The 18672-nt window shown below is 41.0% G+C and overlaps 1 non-coding gene across 1 annotated transcript; it reads right to left on the bottom strand.

Annotated features, from left to right (window-relative positions):
• Window positions 1-11817: 11817 nt before the first annotated feature.
• Window positions 11818-11890, bottom strand: TRNAK-UUU. The gene has a single exon. It is a non-coding gene; the product is annotated as a tRNA-Lys (tRNA).
• Window positions 11891-18672: the final 6782 nt, after the last annotated feature.

The raw sequence follows: 18672 nt of genomic DNA, 5'->3' as shown, positions 1-18672 counted from the left end.
ATAGGCATAGAGTTTTGGAGCTTGAAAGGAACCTCAGAATGAGTCATGTAGTCACTTATTAGATTGGGACCTTTGAGGGACCTCTTTGAGCTTCTCTACAGTGCAGAAATCAGGACGTTAACGCTTGTAGCAAATCACTTTCCAGCCTGGGTAGAGTAACCGCAATGCAGCTCACTCCTCACGAGGGAGCCTGTTCCATTGTTAAAGAGCACAGCCTGATTGGTTTATTGGTTCTAGAAGTGAAGCAGACTTACAGAGGAAGAGAAATTTTTTTCAACAGCAGTTAGGCAAAGCAAGATTGAACAAATTTTATTCCCTGTAATCTAAAGCTCTGTAATCATAATCATGATGATCATGATGATGCTAGCAGCTAACCCATTATTAAGCACTTGGTGTGTACCGGACACTGTCCTAAGTGCTTTATGTGTATGAATCAATGTAAATCTCAAAATAATCCTGTGAGATACTATTATTCTCATTTTATAGATGATGAAACTGAGGCATAGAAAGGCTTTCACAGTATTACACAGCTAATAACTGTGGCAGAGCCAGAGTCTAAGACCTGTACTCTTTACTACTGTGTTGTCCTGCAGTGTGACCCATGAATATACTGGTTATATATATCCGTAAAGGTTAGTGTCCATTTATAAACTATAATATGTGTGAAATTATTTTTATTGCTTCTTTTTTTTAATATTTATTTTTTATTATTTTTTTTTTTGGCTGCATCAGGTCTTAGTTATGGCATGCAGGATCTTTTGTTGTGGCGCACGGGCTTCTTTCTAGTTATGGTGCGAGGGCTCCAGAGCACACAGGCTCAGTAGTTGTGGCGCAAGGGCTTAGTTGCCACGCTGCATGTGGGATCTTAGTCCCTGACCAGGAATTGAACCTGCGTTCCCTGCGTTGGAAGGTGGATTCTTAACCACTGGATCACCAGAGAAGTCCCTATTTTTTTGCTTCTTATTTACTAAATGATTTTTTTTAAATGTATTTGCTTACTGTACCTGAGGAACAAACTTTACTAATTTACTTTACTAATTTACTAAATTTACTAATTTGCTAATTTACTAAATGGTTAAAAATAAGCTCTACCAACCAGATGAGGGAATTATAGTAAAAATGATTGTCAAGTAAATACATAAAAGAAGCAATAGTTTTAGATACAGAGCAAATAGAAGCTTTATAGGTTATAATTTAAAACTTTCTCTGTGAAAGTCTTAAAATCATGTGTCTCCTGTTGCTGGACATTTAGATTGATTCCAGTTTTTTACTTTATGAACAGTGCTGCAATGAAACTTAAAGATCGAGATACAATAAAATATTAAGCAAAACCACAAAATTTATTTAATTTGGTCAAATCCAGAATCCACTGAATAGTTTTATGGACATTTCTTGCCTTCATCTATGAAAATGCCAAGGCCAAACCAAAGAAATTAGCAAGATATTACTTGATTAATTGGAGAATGAATTTGTAAGTTCACTCATTTACTTATATGCAAATATTTATTGAGTATCTTCTGTGTGCCTGACACTGTGCTAAGTGCTAAAATGAAAATGAACACGACCTGGTTTTTGCTCTCAAAGAACTTACAGTCTAGAAAACTCTAATATTAGACAGCAAAAAGAAGTTTTTTTAATCTATAGAACAAGGAGCTCAGAGGAAGAAGCAATTAATTCTAACGGGGGGTTTGAGGAAAGATTAATGGAAGAGGTGGGACTTGAGCTAGATTTGTAAGAATAAGTTAAGATTTTGATAGGTATAAGAAAAGTGGAAGACATAAAGGCATTTAAGGACATGGCGTTTTCAGGAAATGACAAGTCTAGAATGGCTCAGTAAGTTACCCAGTTGCATGGGGCCAGGGTAAGGAGTTCCTATTATGTGCTAAGCTCTTGTGCTCTGTAATTTGATATGCTGGGCATTCAGCTGGATTCTATGAAAAGGTACAGTAAAAGTATAAGACATGGCCCCTGTCATTAACAGGAGTAACAACAATACATTAAACAACAGCAAATATATCGAATCCTAATAACCAAGTGCTAAATTTTGTGTGCTATCAAAGTGCAATCAAAACGGAGATCTAGGGAAGACTAAAAGGTCAAAGGGGGGTCCAGGAGGCTTCATCAAAGAGGGAGGAACGGGCTTCCCTGGTGGCGCAGTGGTTGGGAGTCCGCCTGCCGATGCAGGGGACACGGGTTCATATCCCGATCCGGGAAGATCCCACATGCCGCGGAGCGGCTGGGCCCGTGAGCCATGGCCACTGAGCCTGCGCGTCCGGAGCCTGTGCTCCGCAACGGGAGAGGCCACAACAGTGAGAGGCCCGCATAACGCAAAAAAAAAAAAAAAAAAAGAGGGAGGAACGATCTGGGCCTGGAAAGATGAGTAAAATTTGGATAGGAACCAGTAATCGAAGGAGTTTACAGCACTGGATTATCCAGTAGGCAAACAGATGTACCCTGATATTTGATATTTCAGAAATCAAAGAAGTTTTCAGGGCTTCCCTGGTGGCACAGTGTTTAAGAATCCGCCCGCCAATGCAGGGGACACGGGTTCGAGCCCTGGCCCAGGAAGATCCCACATGCCACGGAGCAACTAAGCCTATGCGCCACAACTACTGAGCCCGTGCTCTAGAGCCCGCGAGCCACAACTACTGAGCCCACGTGCCACAACTACTGAAGCCCGCGTGCCTAGAGCCCGTGCTCCACCACAAAGAAGGCACCGCAAATGAGAAGCCTGCGCACCGCAACGAAGAGTAGCCCCCGCTCGCCACAACTAGAGAAAAGCCCGCATACAGCAATGAAGACCCAACACAGCCAAAAATTTAAAAATAAATTTTTTTTTAAAAAAAGAAGTTTTCATTAGAAAAATCAGAACTCAGACTTCCTTACACTCTTTTTAGGGTTTAGGGTCTCTAAAAGTTTCAATTTAACTTTTTGGAATGGGATCAAGAGTTAATAGTCCTATGGGAATTCAAAGGAAAAAAAACCAACACTGTGGGCTGGAGCAGTCTAGGCACGCTAGAGAAGGAGAGAGTACAAGTTTCAACCATTCTGGAAGCATGGGTAGAATTTGGCTTAGGGAGGGAACAAGAGCTCCATGGGGAAGAGGAAGCCCCAAGAAAGGGATGCCCTGAGGTACAAGCCAGACAAGGCTGGAGAGAGTAAGAGAGTTGAAGCTGGAAAAGGAGTTGGAAACCAAATTGCTGAAGGTTTTGAGTTGGTACACTTGTTGGCATTGTTCTTAATATCCCTGCTTCCTTTTGGACCCTTGATGAAATGAGAGATTCATACATTGTAGAGAATCACAAATGAATCATCTCCAAGAGAGACTACTATCATGGACTACGTTTGATTTGGTTTTTATGACAAAGGAGAGCAGTATAGGCAATAAGCCAGTTATTTGTTTCATTGTCTTTGGAGGAATATTTTTTACACTAAGAGATTCAACATTTTATTCTTTGATTCAGTTTACAACTCTATCATCTCATCTATACAATCACGTTTTTGCTTCATGTCACATTTTCAGATATATGGAAAAGATTTGCTAATTCAAAGAGTTTAGGTGAGAAACAAATTTTTTTTTTTTTTTTTTTTTTTATGCGGTACATGGGCCTCTCACTGTTGTGGCCTCTCCCATTGCAGAGCACAGGTTCCGGACGCACAGGCTCAGTGGCCATGGCTCATGGGCCCAGCTGCTCCACGGCATGTGGGATCTTCCCGGACTGGGGCACGAACCCGTGTCCCCTGCATCGGCAGGCGGACTCTCAACCACTGCACCACCAGGGAAGCCCACAAAATATTTTAAAGTTATATTTTTGTTGGGAGACATTTTTATAAGTTTATATGATTTCCTGTATATCCAAAAATGTGAGAAAAAAATTCAGAGCTGGTGTTTAACAGTGCTTGATTTCTTTTTCTTGAGAGTAGGAAAAAGAACTCTTTTATGTTGTAATAATTGACAGGTCGCTGAGGAGAGCCTCAGCCCTTGACGAGACCCACTTGCTAGTGACTTGGCAGTGTCAAACAAATGTTCAACTTTTATTCTGACACTTCTTGAAGAATTTGATTGAAACTATATATGTCCAGATAACACTCAGCAAAGTGCCCTTCTTGCATTTGTTTCAAGATATATTTGGAAACAAGAGAGATGACCTTGGACTCAGCTGCTTTTCCAATTTAGGACTTCTCTCTGGGTCTAGTGAATAATATTCTCCAACATTGAAAATTCAACAAATGGAAAAAACATTTTCGTTACTATATGCCATAAGTCCTATGATAGAGGATTTTTTTCCCCAGCAATATGTTCTGCCTCTAAAAGAATGATATATTTAGACCACAAGCTCTATATTAGCTTTCTAACCATCTACTTCAAAATACAGGAACACATTTGCTTTTCATCAGAGTGCCTTTTTATAAATCTAAATTGAGCTGTCCTTGCTTTTTAAAATATTTTAGCATCAAAGAAATAAAAAATAACGAGCAGTTAACCCTTCACCTTTGCTTTTTGGCATTCAGAATTTGTTCGGAAGCCAGGGTTCATTGTAGCTTGATGTAAGATCTAAAAGAAGACTTCGGAGGCTCTGACATCCCCGTCTAAGGTTATTGCCACCTGTCCAGATGACAATAGATGCCCTACTAGTCTAACCTCAAGCCTGAAAGCCAAGGTTAGCTTCCAAATGTATCTACATTTAGCCCATGGAGATGGATGGTTTTAACTGTCATTAAAGCGATATTCTTTCAGTTACCATTTTGCATATTTTGGAGGTTTAAGCAGTTCCATTTTTAATTTGTTGTCACAGTCACAGGACAAGACTTAGGTAACCTTTCTGATAAAGCAATTTTACTTTTAAGCAAATAATAACAACTGATCATTGTCCTACATGGCATATTACCGGGGATAGTAACGTTTTCTATTTTCATATGGTTTCCTAAGATGTTACAGTCAATCAGAGCATTTATAGAGATGATTATGTTGTTAGCAATAGTCTCCAGCATGCACAATTCATTAATTACCAATAAAATGTTGTGTTAACACACGTGCACATGCTTACATGCACATGTAGAAATAGGGAAACACAACATGATACTTCAAAGGATAGCTTGTTCTCGAGGATTCCTTGTTGCTTGATTTTGAATCAAGTATTATGTCAACTGTTAGCCACATGGTGAGTGATTTTTGCAACTATTACCACTTAAGCAAGATCCTGCAAGCCACTGCACAGCATGACCTTAAAAAAAAAAAAATTTTTTTTGCACCAGCATTACTTTGCAGTTTCCTAATTCAACAGTAGTGACTTATATTTTTAATCTGATATTTACTTCTTTATAAAAACAGGTTTTGCATGAGTGTGGCTATCCTGTGTACACTTCCATTATTATTTTTTTTTTTTTTTTTTATGCGTTACGCGGGCCTCTCACTGTTGTGGCCTCTCCCGTTGCGGAGGACAGGCTCCGGACGCGCAGGCTCAGCGGCCATGGCTCACGGGCCTAGCCGCTCCGCGGCATGTGGGATCTTCCAGGACCGGGGCACGAACCCGTGTCCCCTGCATCGGCAGGCGGACTCTCAACCACTGCGCCACCAGGGAAGCCCATGAACTGTGCTTTTTAAAGATACAAAAAAAGGAAATAAGGTGATATTTTACAAAGTATTCCTAAGATCTGTAGTGCTCAAGCAAGATTTTAATGAGGGAAAAGTCTCAGAGAAAAGGTAATTTTAAGTAATACAGAGATTAAATGTGAGTTTTGTTGAATGTTTTCATAAAATATTATCTTTCAAATGTATGCTTTCTCATCCTTCTTCTAAAAACATATACAAAACTTTGAGCCAAAGAGTCAGAATATTCCTACATGGTTTGTGCTTATTAAGTTTGTCGGTATGTTTCAGGAGCCCTTTTCTCTCTACCCAGCTCTCCTTATTCTCAGGTATTCTTTTTTTTTTTTTAACATCTTTATTGGAGTATAATTGCTTTACAATGGTGTGTTAGTTTCTGCTTTATAACAAAGTGAATCAGCTATACATATACATATATCCCCATATCTCCTCCCTTTTGCGTCTCCCTCCCACCCTTCCTATCCCACCCCTCTAGGTGGTCACAAACCACCTAGCTGATCTCCCTGTGCTATGCGGCTGCTTCCCACTAGCTATCTGTTTTACGTTTGGTAGTGTATATATGTCCATGCCACTCTCTCACTTTGTCACAGCTTACCCTTCCCCCTCCCCATATCCTCAAGTCCATGCTCTAGTAGGTCTGTGTCTTTATTCCCACAAGAGACCTCCCAGCTCCATGTAATATCAAACAAACGGCGAAAATCCCCCCGAGATCTCCATCTCAACACCAAGACCCGGCTTCACTCAACAACCAGCAAGCTACAGTGCTGGACACCCTATACCAAACAACTAGCAAGACAGGAACACAGCCCCATCCATTAGCAGAGAGGCTGCCTAAAATCATAATAAGGCTACAGACATCTCAGGTATTCTTAAGCAAATCAGAGCATTGTTGATGTTCAGTAAGTATTCGTTGCTTAAGAAGTAGTATCTCTCTGTTAACTTCCTAAGACAGGAGAGATTTCTAGCAACTACAAAGTAAATATATTTTTCTAAACTAAATTCATGTCCAGCTATCTGCAGATTTATATAGAATCTGGTCCAAATATTTGCAGTACAATCAAATGAAAGGTTTCTTTGTTTTCTTTTTCTTATCATGCCTGAATATCTTACCTTGATCTTGTTGGTACAGAATCCAGATGTGCTGATTTAATGAAGGCAGATCTAATATGTTCCTAGTTAAAACTCAATTTAACATCTTTATTTTTTTTTTGTCTCTGACCCTCTCCATCATTTTTTCCTCCTTGTTTATGTGTATCATTCCCTTAATCTTCAAAACTTTCTTTTTTCGTATCTCAGACACACATTCTCTTGCCACTAGTAAGTTTACTTCTAGAGCATTTTTCAAAATATTTTTCATTAAAAAAAATACACACCGTGGTGATGATTGTACAACTCTGTGAATATACTAAAAAATAGTGAATGTGTGCGTACATTTAAATCACTTTAAATTGGTGAATTGTATGCTATGTGAATTATGTCCCAATAAAGCTGTTAAAGATAAAAATACAAGATCAGTGTAACAAAATTCAGATAATATCAAAGAATAGTAGTTTAAAAAAATAAACCCTCACCTGCTCAGTCTTCTCACTTCTCAGAGGTATGTCCACAGTTAGGTTTTAGAATATTCTTCCAGACATTTTAATTGCATACAAGGCACATATATGTATTTACAGCCTTTTAAAATTGTATACAGAAAGGGTTATATTCACTATTCTGAAACTTGCTTTTTGCACTAAACAGTAAATTAGAATCATATGTACATATAGAGCTATCCTACTCTTTTTTTTTTTTTTTTTTTTTTTGTGGTATGCAGGCCTCTCACTGTTGTGGCCTCTCCCGTTGCAGAGCACAGACTCCTCCGGACGCGCAGGTTCAGCGGCCATGGCTCACGGGCCCAGCCGCTCCACGGCATGTGGGATCTTCCCGGACCGGGGCACGAACCCGCGTCCCCTGCATCGGCAGGCAGACTCTCAACCACTGCGCCACCGGGGAAGCCCCTCTCCTACTCTTAATAGTTGCAGAATATTCCACTATATAGGTGTAGAACAGTTTAATTAACAAATTCCTTATTGAACATCCTTCTGCTTACATCTTTGAACCCTTATGCAAGTATATCTACAAGGAAAAAAAATCTTAGAAGTAGAATTGTTGGATTCAGAAGTATGTGCATTTAAAATTTTAGATAGATACTTTAGATCAATAGATATTGCCAAATCACCCTGCAAAAAACTGGTGACAATTTGTAATCCCATCAGTCATGAATGACAGTGCCTAGTTTATTGTCCCCTTACCTATACTAGGTATATTAGCTTCATAACATCTCTGTCAATATGATAGACTTAAAGAATTATTTTAATTTGTATTTTTTTAATTATGTAAGGTTGAGTTTTTATAGCCTCTTCTTTAATTTTTTAAGTATTTTTTTCTAAATGAGAAGTCCATAATGTTAATTGTAGAAAATTTGAATACAGAAGATAATTAAAATAACCTGTAATCCCACCACCCAGGGATTATCACCATTTACAATTTTACTTCTAGTCTTCTTTCTGTGAAATTTATCTCATGATTATTTTTAACAAATAATGAAGCTTATTGGTAAAGGAATTTATTTTCGTATTTAAAATACGCAGTTTACAAAATGAGGTTATAATACAGCTACTCAGACTACTGCTTTGAGCTCTTTTAATCAAGGTGCTATATAAACATTCAGTGGACTGAGCTCCCCTCTGCCAAGCTTTTGGGATCAGCTAGTGGAAAAATCATTAGCATTCTTTCCTTGACACTGTCCTGTCACTACCAGGGCTCAAACTGGATGAGATTTCCTAGGAGCCAATAGGTCTCTTAGTGGAGGAGAAGGAACTCTATAATCCCTTAATGGCATGGAAGATAGAGGAATTCCTTTAAGGAATACCTTAAAGAACAAACACATTTTCTTTAAATATATGTCTATAAAGGAATATATTATATATATAAATATTGTATTATATATGTTTATGTGTGTGTATATAATTATTGTTCTCTCTCACACACACATAAAACAGGAGATGAGATTGGTGAGCCAGGGTAAGACCCTTCAGAAAGTGTAGTAGACACCTGGAGAACAGTAAAATGCTTAACATATAGGGTCAGCCATTTAAAGATACAAGTCCTGTATGGTAATCATACATATCCTTATCTGATTCTCCTTTTGGACTGTAAGAGCATGGAATGCGGAATTGGTTTCTGTTCACAGTTGTATTTCCTGTGCCTACTTGCATATAAGCAGCTTTGATCAGTTAATACTAGTTAAATGAATAATGAATGAATGAAAGTAATAGAGTGTGACCTTGAGTAAATCACTTAATTGCTTTGGACCTCAGTTTCTTTCTCTGACAACTTCAAAGAATTGTTGAAAGGATCAAATAAGGTTATGTATGAAGGTGGTAGGTAAGACTGGGAGCCCTCTCCAAACTGATTGCCTTCTCATTATTTTTACCGAGCTACTTACAGTCACCATTCAGGTAGGGCTTACTGTAGCAACTGCCCAAGTATCATCTTGATTAACCAGATAGAGAATAAAGTAAATATAATATAGCTCTGTAATTAGAAATAATCACTAATATGTCCTGGAGACTTTGACATCTTAACCACTGCTTCATTCTCACTATTCAAAAGTATGTTATATAAATCTAATACTAGAACACTCATCAGGCTTAGGATAAAGTTTATAGAAAATGAATGTTGGGACTTCCCTGGTGGCACAGTGGTTGGGAGTCCACCTGCCAATGCAGGGGACCCAGGTTCGATCCCTGGTCCGGGAGGATCCCATGTGCCGCTGAGGGGCTAGTCCCGTGCACCACAACTGCTGAGGCCCGCATGCCTAGAGCCCATGCTCTGCAACGGGAGAAGCCACCACAATGAGAAGCACACGCACTGCAGCGTTGAGTAGCCTCCGCTCACCAGAACTAGAGAAGGCCCAAGCGCAGCCACGAAGACCCAACGCAGTCAAAATAAATAAAATTTTTTTTTTAAAAAAGAAAATGAATGTTGTCATGCCTTTAACACACTTAGAAATGCATATGTATGAAAAAATGCATATGTATGATTATTGTCTAAAAGCAGAGACGGTATCTCAGGAACGCACATATAGTATAAGTATGGAATAGTTAGTAGCTGTTCTCAGAGTGACCCATTGTACATGATTGTAATGAACATCTGTCCTTTTTGGCTTATCTTGTATCAAATTGTCACAGTTCCAAGCAGTGGTTACATTTTAGAGTTACTGTGATGAAATCAAAAAAATCTATGAAATATTTTGTGCATTACTCAAGATAGATTCTGTGACCTTTTAGGTTTGTTGAAAGAGGAAGCTAGTGTATTGTAAAACCAGTTAAAATAAGAATACACTTGGAAGTATAAAGTAGCATCAGCTCATAGACCTTAGGGAAGATGCCTTACTTAGTGGCCAAGGCCCCAGAATTTCAATTTATTTAGAAACAAATCTGTATAAAAACTTATATAAGTAGAAATATTTCTCAGTCCAGTCCTCTTTAATGTAATGCCATAATAGAGGCAAAAATAATAGACTAGCACATAAACTTTCCTTTTATTCTATTTGTAACCAAAAGCATTGCATAATCAGGCAGGAACCAGGAAGTAAAAATAATCACAAAATTAAACCAAGTGATCTGTTTTCATTATACTCCAGCAGGAGTAAAAAGTAAAGATAAACACAAGCCAGCAAGTTTCTTTATCAAATTTGAAAATTCTTTCCATGTCAGTCATACCTTAATACAATAAAAATGAAATTTTTATTAAGGCTTGTAACTCAACACTGTCCTTTTTAAACTTTTTAAATTATGGTGAAAAATACATAACCTAAAATTTACCATCGTAACCATCTTTAAGTGTATGGTTCAGAATATTCACATTGTTGCACAATAGATCTCCAGAACAAACTGAAACTCTATACCCATTAAACACTAACTCCCCATCCCCCTTCCCCAGCCCCTGGCAACCACCATTCTACTTTCTGTCTCTGAATTTGACTACTCTAGGATCCTCATATAAGTGGAATCATATAGTATTTATCTTTTTATGACTGGCTTGCTTCACTTAGCATAATATCCTCAAGGTTCTTCCATGCTGTACCATGTGACAGGATTTCCTTCCTGTTTCAGGCAGACCATTGTCCTTTTTAATGTCATTTTTATGGTACAGTCTATTCTACTCTTAAACATCTTTGCAGGTTTTGTCTATGTTAACATCCCAGAGCATGATCAAGTACAGAATGATGAGAAGCAAGTTGAAATGCACATTTGGACTTCCAAATTATCTTGTCAAGAAATCAAAAGCGGTTATAAAGTGATTAAACAATGCAGGACTTAGTTTGAGAAAAACCTTTAAGACCTTTTGCAAGCCCCTTGTATTGAAGGGTTTTAGTTGCTTTGTTTTTCTAGAAATGTATTTGACCTATTACAACTTTTTTTGAAGTATCTTCTAAAAATATCTGCTGCTGGATTATTTTTTTTCTTTCAAGCCTGCAGACATTTTATCTCACTTCTTCAATTGAGTTAGCTGTATTCCTTTTCGTGAATAGCACTCCTCCCCTGTTCTGTCATAGCACAGCCTTATGTTCCTACAGTTCATTAAGGGAAAGCAGTCGTCAACTAGATATTGTTAGATATTGTTAGATCACAGAACCTAACAATAATAATTTTTAAAAAGAAGCAGTTCATTCATTTTCAGTCTTCTTACCTTAATTTTTTAACAGCCTTATTGAGATATAATTTACATACCATACAATTCACCCTTTCAAAAATTCAGTGATTTTCAGTACATTACCAGAGTTGTGCAACCATTACTACATTCACTTTAGGAACATCTCACCACCCTGAAAAGAAACCATGTACCTATTAGCAGTCACTGCCCATTTCCCCCAGACCCCCCAGCCTGAGAAAACCACTAATCTACTTCTAGCCCTATAGATTTGCCTATTCTGGAACTTCATATAAATGGAATCATACAATATGTGGTCTTTTGTGTCTGGCTTCTTTCCCTTAGCATAACGTTTTCAAGGCCATCCATGTCATAGTATGTATCATTAGACTTCATTACTTTTTTTTATTGTGGGAAAATACACATAACATAAAATTTACCATCTTAACCTTTTTTTTTTTTTTGGTTGGGGGAGGGGGGTGTGCCACACCACACAGCTTTCAGGCTTTTAGTTCCCCAACCAGGAATTGAACCTGGGCCCATGGCAGCAAAAGCACCAAGTCCTAACCACTGGACCACCAGGGAATTCCCTTAACCATCTTTAAATGTACATTTCAGTATTTTAAATACGTCTACATTGGTTCTACAGCCAATCTCCAGAATTCTCTTCATCTTATAAAACTGAACTCTATTCCCATAAAACAGGAATTCCCCATTTTCCTTCTCCCACCCTCTGCAACCACCATTGTATTTTGTCTCTATGAATTTGACTCCTCAGGAACCTCATATAAGTTGAATCATACAGTGTCCTTTCTTGACTGGTTTGTTCCACTTAGCATAATATGCTCAATAACCTTGTCATTCATGTCATAGCATTTGTCAGAATTTCCTTTCTACTTCATTAACTTTTTATGACTGAATAATACTCCATCATATGGCTATACCGCATTTTGTTTATCCAGTCATAAGCTGACGAACACTTAGGTTATTTCCACTTTTTGGTTATTACAAATAACAGTATTATGAACATTCATATACAAGTTTTTGTATAGACATGTTTTCAGCTCTCTTGGGCATTTACCTTGGAGTAGAATTGCTGAGTTATATGGTAAGTCTATGTTTAACTTTTTGTGGAACTGCAAAAGTTTTTCAAAAACTTTTTCACTGTACCATTTTACATTCCTACCAGCGAAGTATGAAGGTTCTAATTTCTACACATCCTCACCAAGGATACTGGAAAAAAGGATATTGTTATCATCCATCTTCTTTATTATAGCCAACTTAGTAAGTATGAAATAGTATTTCATTGTGGTTTTGTAAGCATTACCCTGATGGCTAATTTTCATATATTTATTGGCCATTTGTATCTTTTTTGACAAAATGTCTATTCAGATCATTCATCCATTTTTTAATTGGGTTATTTGTCTTTTTATTGTTGAGTTGTAGGAGTTCTTTATTCTAAATACAAGTCCCTTCTCAGACATATGACTTACAAATATTTTCTCCTATTCAACTTCATTATTTTGCATGTGGATATCCATTTGTCCCAGCACCATTTGTTGAAAGACTATTGTTTCCCCATTGAATTGTCTTAGCACCCTTACTGCAAATCAGTTGATCATAATTGTGACAGTTTACTTTTGGACTTCTCAGGGTTAACCTTATAAAGATGGTTCCCATCTGATCCTTAGCCCTGGGTCCCACCAGTCATCCTGTCCCACTTCTCACCTATCATCCCTGTGTGTGCATATTTCTAGCATAAGGCAAGGAGATTTGGGGGCATCGATTATTTTTAGTTTAGGACTAATACAAGGTTGAGGGTTAGTCAAACTCAAAACTGCGTCTGTTAATTTAAGCTCAGATTTTTTTTTTTAATTTATCTTATTTTTTTTTGGCTGTGTTGGGTCTTTGTTGTTGTGCGCAGGCTTTCTCTAGTTGCAGCAAGAGGGGGCTACTCTTCTTTGCGGTGCGCAGGCTTCTCATTGTGGTGGCTTCCCTTGTTGCAGAGCACAGGCTCAGTAGTTGTGGTTCGCGGGCTTAGTTGCTGTGTGGCACGTGGGATCTTCCCAGACCAGGGCTTGAACCCATGTCCCATGCCTTGGCAGGCGGATTCTTTTTTATTTTATTTTATTTTATTTATTTTTGGCTGTGTTGGGTCTTTGTTGCTGCACATTGGCTTCGTCTAGTTGTGGCAAGTGGGGGCTACTCTTCATTGCGGTGTGCGGGCTTTTCATTGCGGTGGCTTCTCCTGTTGCGGAGCACGGGCTCTAGACATGGGGCTTTAGTAGTTGCACCACGTTGGCTCAGTAGTTGTGGCTCGCAGGCTGTAGAGTGCAGGCTCAGTAGTTGTGGCACATGGGCTTAGTTGCTCTGCAGCATGTGGGTTCTTCCCGGACCAGGGCTCGAACCCGTGTCGCCTGCATTGGCGGGCGGATTCTTAACCACTGCGCCACCAGGGAAGCCCTAAGCTCAGATTTTAAAAATCACTAGCCAGGGAATTCCCTGGTGGTCCAGTCATAGGACTCCACACTTTCACTGTCGAGGGCTCAGGTTTGATCCCTGGTTGGGGATCTAGGATCCCACAAGCCACGTGGTATGGCCAAAAAAATGAAATGAAATAAGTAAATAAAAAGCACTACCAGTCTTGCCAAGTGCCATGTCCCACCAGTCCTTCCTTTCATCTTGTCTTGACATCTTTGGCCCCCCATGGTTCTGTTTTGTCACCTTCCTCCACTCAGACACTGAGGGTCATTGACTTTGCCTTTGTCAGCTGCCATTTTCTGCCCTCTGCCTCATGTGGCACAGGATCCATATTGTGGGCCCACTCTGGGCCCTTAGGGAAGGCACCTGGCAACATCAGCTTAATTTTTATGTCCACTTTTACATGACAACCCCATTAGGAGTCTGCTACACTTTGAAAGTAGTGTAGTGCTAAACCAAGTCATTCCATTCTCCTTTCTTTATACCTGAAAGAAAAGAGAGGGGCACACTTTCATAGTCTTTGAGAGACACAAAATGTAGGTGGCAGGAAATGAAGGTGGCTCTGCAAAGCCCCCTGTGCATGGAAGGGCAGTAGAAGTGGTGGAGCATGTGCAGAACTTGTCAGCATTTCATGCCAAGCTGTGGGCATTGGTAGTTCTGGCTCTGAAGCCAAAGCCGCTATTCAGTACCAGCCAGCACGATCCCCTTGCAGTGAGTTTGGGGAATCTATTAGTTTTGCTCCTAAAGTCAGATTTCAGGCTCTCAGAAGAATGGTAGAGGGAGAGAGAGGAGAGAGAGGAGGAGGGATAAGAGAGAAGCTAGAAAAAGATTTGTTTTGATGGTAGAAAAAGAAAAATGAAAGCTCTTCATGGGTTTACTGAGGTAAGGTAGGGACTTCCCTGGCGGTCCAGTAGTAAAGAATCCTCCTTCCAATGCAGGGGACCTGGGTTCCATCCCTGGTTGGGGAACTAGGATCCCGCATGACGCGGGGCAACTAAGCCCGCATGCCACAACTACTGAGTTCGCACACCTCAACTGGAGAGCCTGCCTGCCGCAAACTACAGAGCCCACATGCTCTGGAGCCCACACGCCACAAATAGAGAAGAGAAAACCCGCACGCCACAACTGGAGAGAAGCCTGTGTGCCGCCACGAAAGATCCCACATGCCTCAACAAAGATTCCACAACTAAGACCTAACACCGCCAAAAATAAATAATAAATAAATCTTTTAAAAAGTACGTCTTAAAAAGGTAAGGTAGAGTGCAGATACCTTGACCTGGCCGTTGTTTCACACCCCAGACTACCTTCCAAATTCTCACACACGCGCACGCACACACACCAGACATACAGAGCAATTCAGAGCTCTATTCTGGTCTGGAAAAATCTTTCCCCTGGGGCATCAGTAGCTTGCCTTGTGATGACAGGCTTAATGGTTTCATATCTCTGCATTCCACTGAGACCACCTACCCAGAGGCTATGCCCTACTGACCTGGTTCACCAGGGCCTGAGACTAAGCATGAGAACACGAGGGCAGTGCCAGTCTAGGAGTCGGGGGAGCTATGTTCTGGTTTGGGCAAATCGTTTTGGTTGTTTTTGGGTTTTTTTTTTTTGCAGTACGCGGGCCTCTCACTGTTGTGGCCTCTCCCATTGCGGAGCACAGGCTCCGGACGTGCAGGCTCAGTGGCCATGGCTCACGGGCCCAGCCGCTCTGCGGCATGTGGGATCTCCCCAGACTGGGGCACGAACCCATGTCCCCTGCATCGGCAGGCGGACTCTTAACCACTGCGCCACCAGGGAAGCCCTGGGCAAATCATTTTAACTTGCTGGGTGACTGTGTCCATGTTGCTGCTCTCTCTGTAATACTCAGGGTCCCAAATTATAAAATGGGGACCGGACCCATGGTTCTTGTCTCCTAGAAATGTCATGAGACAGAGTAAATTACGGTCTTCCAGTGCTTATGCTTCTAGGAGGCAAGGAACTAGGGGAATCCTGTGCTTTTCTCTTTTTTTATTGAGATAGGGTTTCCTAGGCTCTCTATGCAAGCCCTTAGAAGACATTTAATCAGAGAATAGTCTGGAAAAAGGCAAACCTGCTCACAAAAGAAGAGAGAGCCTTGAAATCTCTTAAGTGTTTCCTTCCAAACAGGTCCAAGAGATTCTCTTATAGTTTCTGGCCGGCTACCTGGAGTAGGGAGATAGAAGTGGTTTATTTTTCTTTCTTCCAGTTTCCCTTTCTGGTCTGATCCCTCTGACTGACACTGGTTGGGGTGGGGCCACAAGTTATGGGAGAAAACCATGTCCCAGCCACTCAAGTCTGCCTATTGGATAAGATTGATCGGTCTGCCCTGTCGGTGGGTAAAAATAAAAGAACAGCCTTTTTATTGATTTGTGTTTATTTGATTGTTTGTTTAAAGGAAGCCATGAGATATAATAGTGAATCAGCCCACCTGATTCAGTGCCCTCCGATGGTCTGGTCATGTTGGTAAAGTACATCAGGAAGGGAACACCATGGTTTCCCAATCATCTGCCTGCAGTACTAGAGTATGGAGGACCCAAGAACTAACAGAAGGCTTCTTGTCCTTGTAAAAGATCCTTGGGTTCTCAGTTTCTGTATTAGTCTCCTATTGTTGCTGTAACAAATTACTACAAAGTTAAAACAACGCAAATATATTCTCTTACCTTTCTGGAGGTCAGAAGTCTCATGAGGCCAAAATCAAGGTGTCGGCAAGGGTACGTTCCTCCTGGAGACTCTTGGGGAGAATGCAGCTGCTTGTCTTTTCCGGCTTCTGGAGGCCACCTGCGTTCCTTGGCTTGTGGTCCTTCGACTGTCTTCCAGGTGCATCACTCTAAGCTTTCTTTCCATCATCACATTCCTCTCTAACTCTGACCCTCTGCCTTCCTGGCACAGGACCCTTGTGATTAAGCTGGGCCCCAGCCCTCTTCTTTCTTGGGCTTCTAAGGACTTCTCAGGAATAGGAGTTGCAGTCATTGTCAGGGCTGGGAGCTAGTGGGGAAGTACATTGATAAGAATCTTTGTAACTTTTCTTAGGACAGGAGGCAGCCTGATATTATAGCCTTTTTGAGCCCCTTCCCCCATAAAGGTGTTGATGACCATGGAAAGAACTAAGAGTCCAGGAATAAAAATCCAATATGCCTGGATTATAAGAAACTCAGTTAAGGGTGAAAGCAGGCAGATGGGCTGATGGGACATGAAAGCAACCTAACTGACACCTTTCTCCTTCACCCCAATTTTGGAATTATTTCCCCAAGACACCACCATGCTTCCTATCCTTTAAAGCCTGTATTTTTAGTTTGGGGTATTTTCTATTGTTTGCAGGTTGCCTTGCAACCCGTTTGCCTGGAGGGTTTAAACAATATAGTTTCTTTGCTGAACAGCAACAGTAGCCAAGAGAGACCGAATATAAACCTTTAAGTCTGTTTTCTCAGAGTTCGTACATCAGCGATGGCTTTAAACAGAATAGCTTATGCCCCCTGGCTTGCTTCTCCCTGGGGGAGGGGAGAAGGGTGGCTGGTGGAGAACATTTTGTGTTCTCTTATCTTTCATACTAGTGGAAGGGGATAAGCACCAGAATAGGAAAACAAAATATCTGTCTATTAATATACCCTAAGTCCTCTAGCACATGGATTGGATTTGTTTATTTGTGAAAGAGAAGGATGCTTCTCTCTGACTGTGGGCTCCCCTGCCAGATGGAAGGGAACTGGCAGGCGTAGTGCCCTCCATAAGGTGAAGGGAATAGGCAACCAGGGCCTAACTTCTTACTTAAAAGAGAAAATTCTCAGACTTTTCTCAAGAAAAATTGGTTTTCTGGCTCAACCTGCCTTAAGCCCCAGCAGCATCATTCAGGGAAACTAAGAAAGAAAGGGAAAAAAGCAGGAGGATTTACCATGAAAGAGCCAGAGTACCCCTACCTCCACACTAGACATGTGCATCCATCACCCTCCTTGTGTCCAGCCTGGGGAGCCAGAGGGCTGGAGAACCTTGCTGGAAGAAAGGACACACAGTTTTTCTCAGAACAACCACTTAATTGGCAGTGAGGAAGGCAGAAACAGGAGCCTTTCCCTCCCCAAAGGACGAGCCCTGCAAAGAGAAAAGCAGCCCTGCTGAGCTCAAATTCAGGGGCACTGTCCTTTAATATATTCCCTTGGATCCCTTAGTGGTTTGTAGAAGGAGTGCCCAGAGTCGACAGTTTTCTAGAGGAGTAGATGGCTAGTTAATGATAAGCCTTCTAGTTGGAAAAAAGCCAGAAGGGAAGAGTTTTGTTTCGGGAGCAGGAACGTACACGTGCCTAGGAGCCCCGTGCCTGCCATGTCTGGACAGAGGTTCAGAGCGCCCTTTGGCTGCCAGAAGAGGTCTCTGCTTGCCACCCACCAGGGTCAGGCTTTCTCAGGTCCTGGAGAACATTTTGATTAGCAGGAGTCCCAGGCAGACACGGAGAGAAAGAAGAGAGCAGCATTGGCAGGGCCCGCCCTCTCCAAGAGCAAACGGGGACAAAGGTCGGTGTACTTACAGCTGCCCCTCCCAGCCTGCCCGCCTGCCAGCCAGGCCAGATGCCCCAGGTTGTCCCGGCGTTGCTACATGATGCAGGAATCTGTCATCTTTGTGCCTGCTGGGTCACCCATTACCCCAGATCCAATTCCCAGGCAGGGAAGGTTAGGACACGTGAGCAGAAGCAAAGGCTTTGGCATTCAATAGCTTTAAAACAGAAATGCCGTCATGTCTTTACCTGTTCAGTTGGGAGCAAAACATGTTTGTTAAGGGTGTGATGTGCTATTGTGGAATAAGTACGAGAGGAAAGAATCTGTGAGCTGCCCATCTGAGAGGAGGGCTCTCTGTACAAACCATGGTTCTTCAGGCACTTTTAGAAT

This window comes from Phocoena sinus, chromosome 14 (assembly GCF_008692025.1).
Source record: "Phocoena sinus isolate mPhoSin1 chromosome 14, mPhoSin1.pri, whole genome shotgun sequence".
Taxonomy (NCBI): domain Eukaryota; kingdom Metazoa; phylum Chordata; class Mammalia; order Artiodactyla; family Phocoenidae; genus Phocoena; species Phocoena sinus.
The sequence above is the reverse complement of the archived record's forward strand: the minus strand, read 5'-3'. Positions and strand labels throughout refer to the sequence as shown.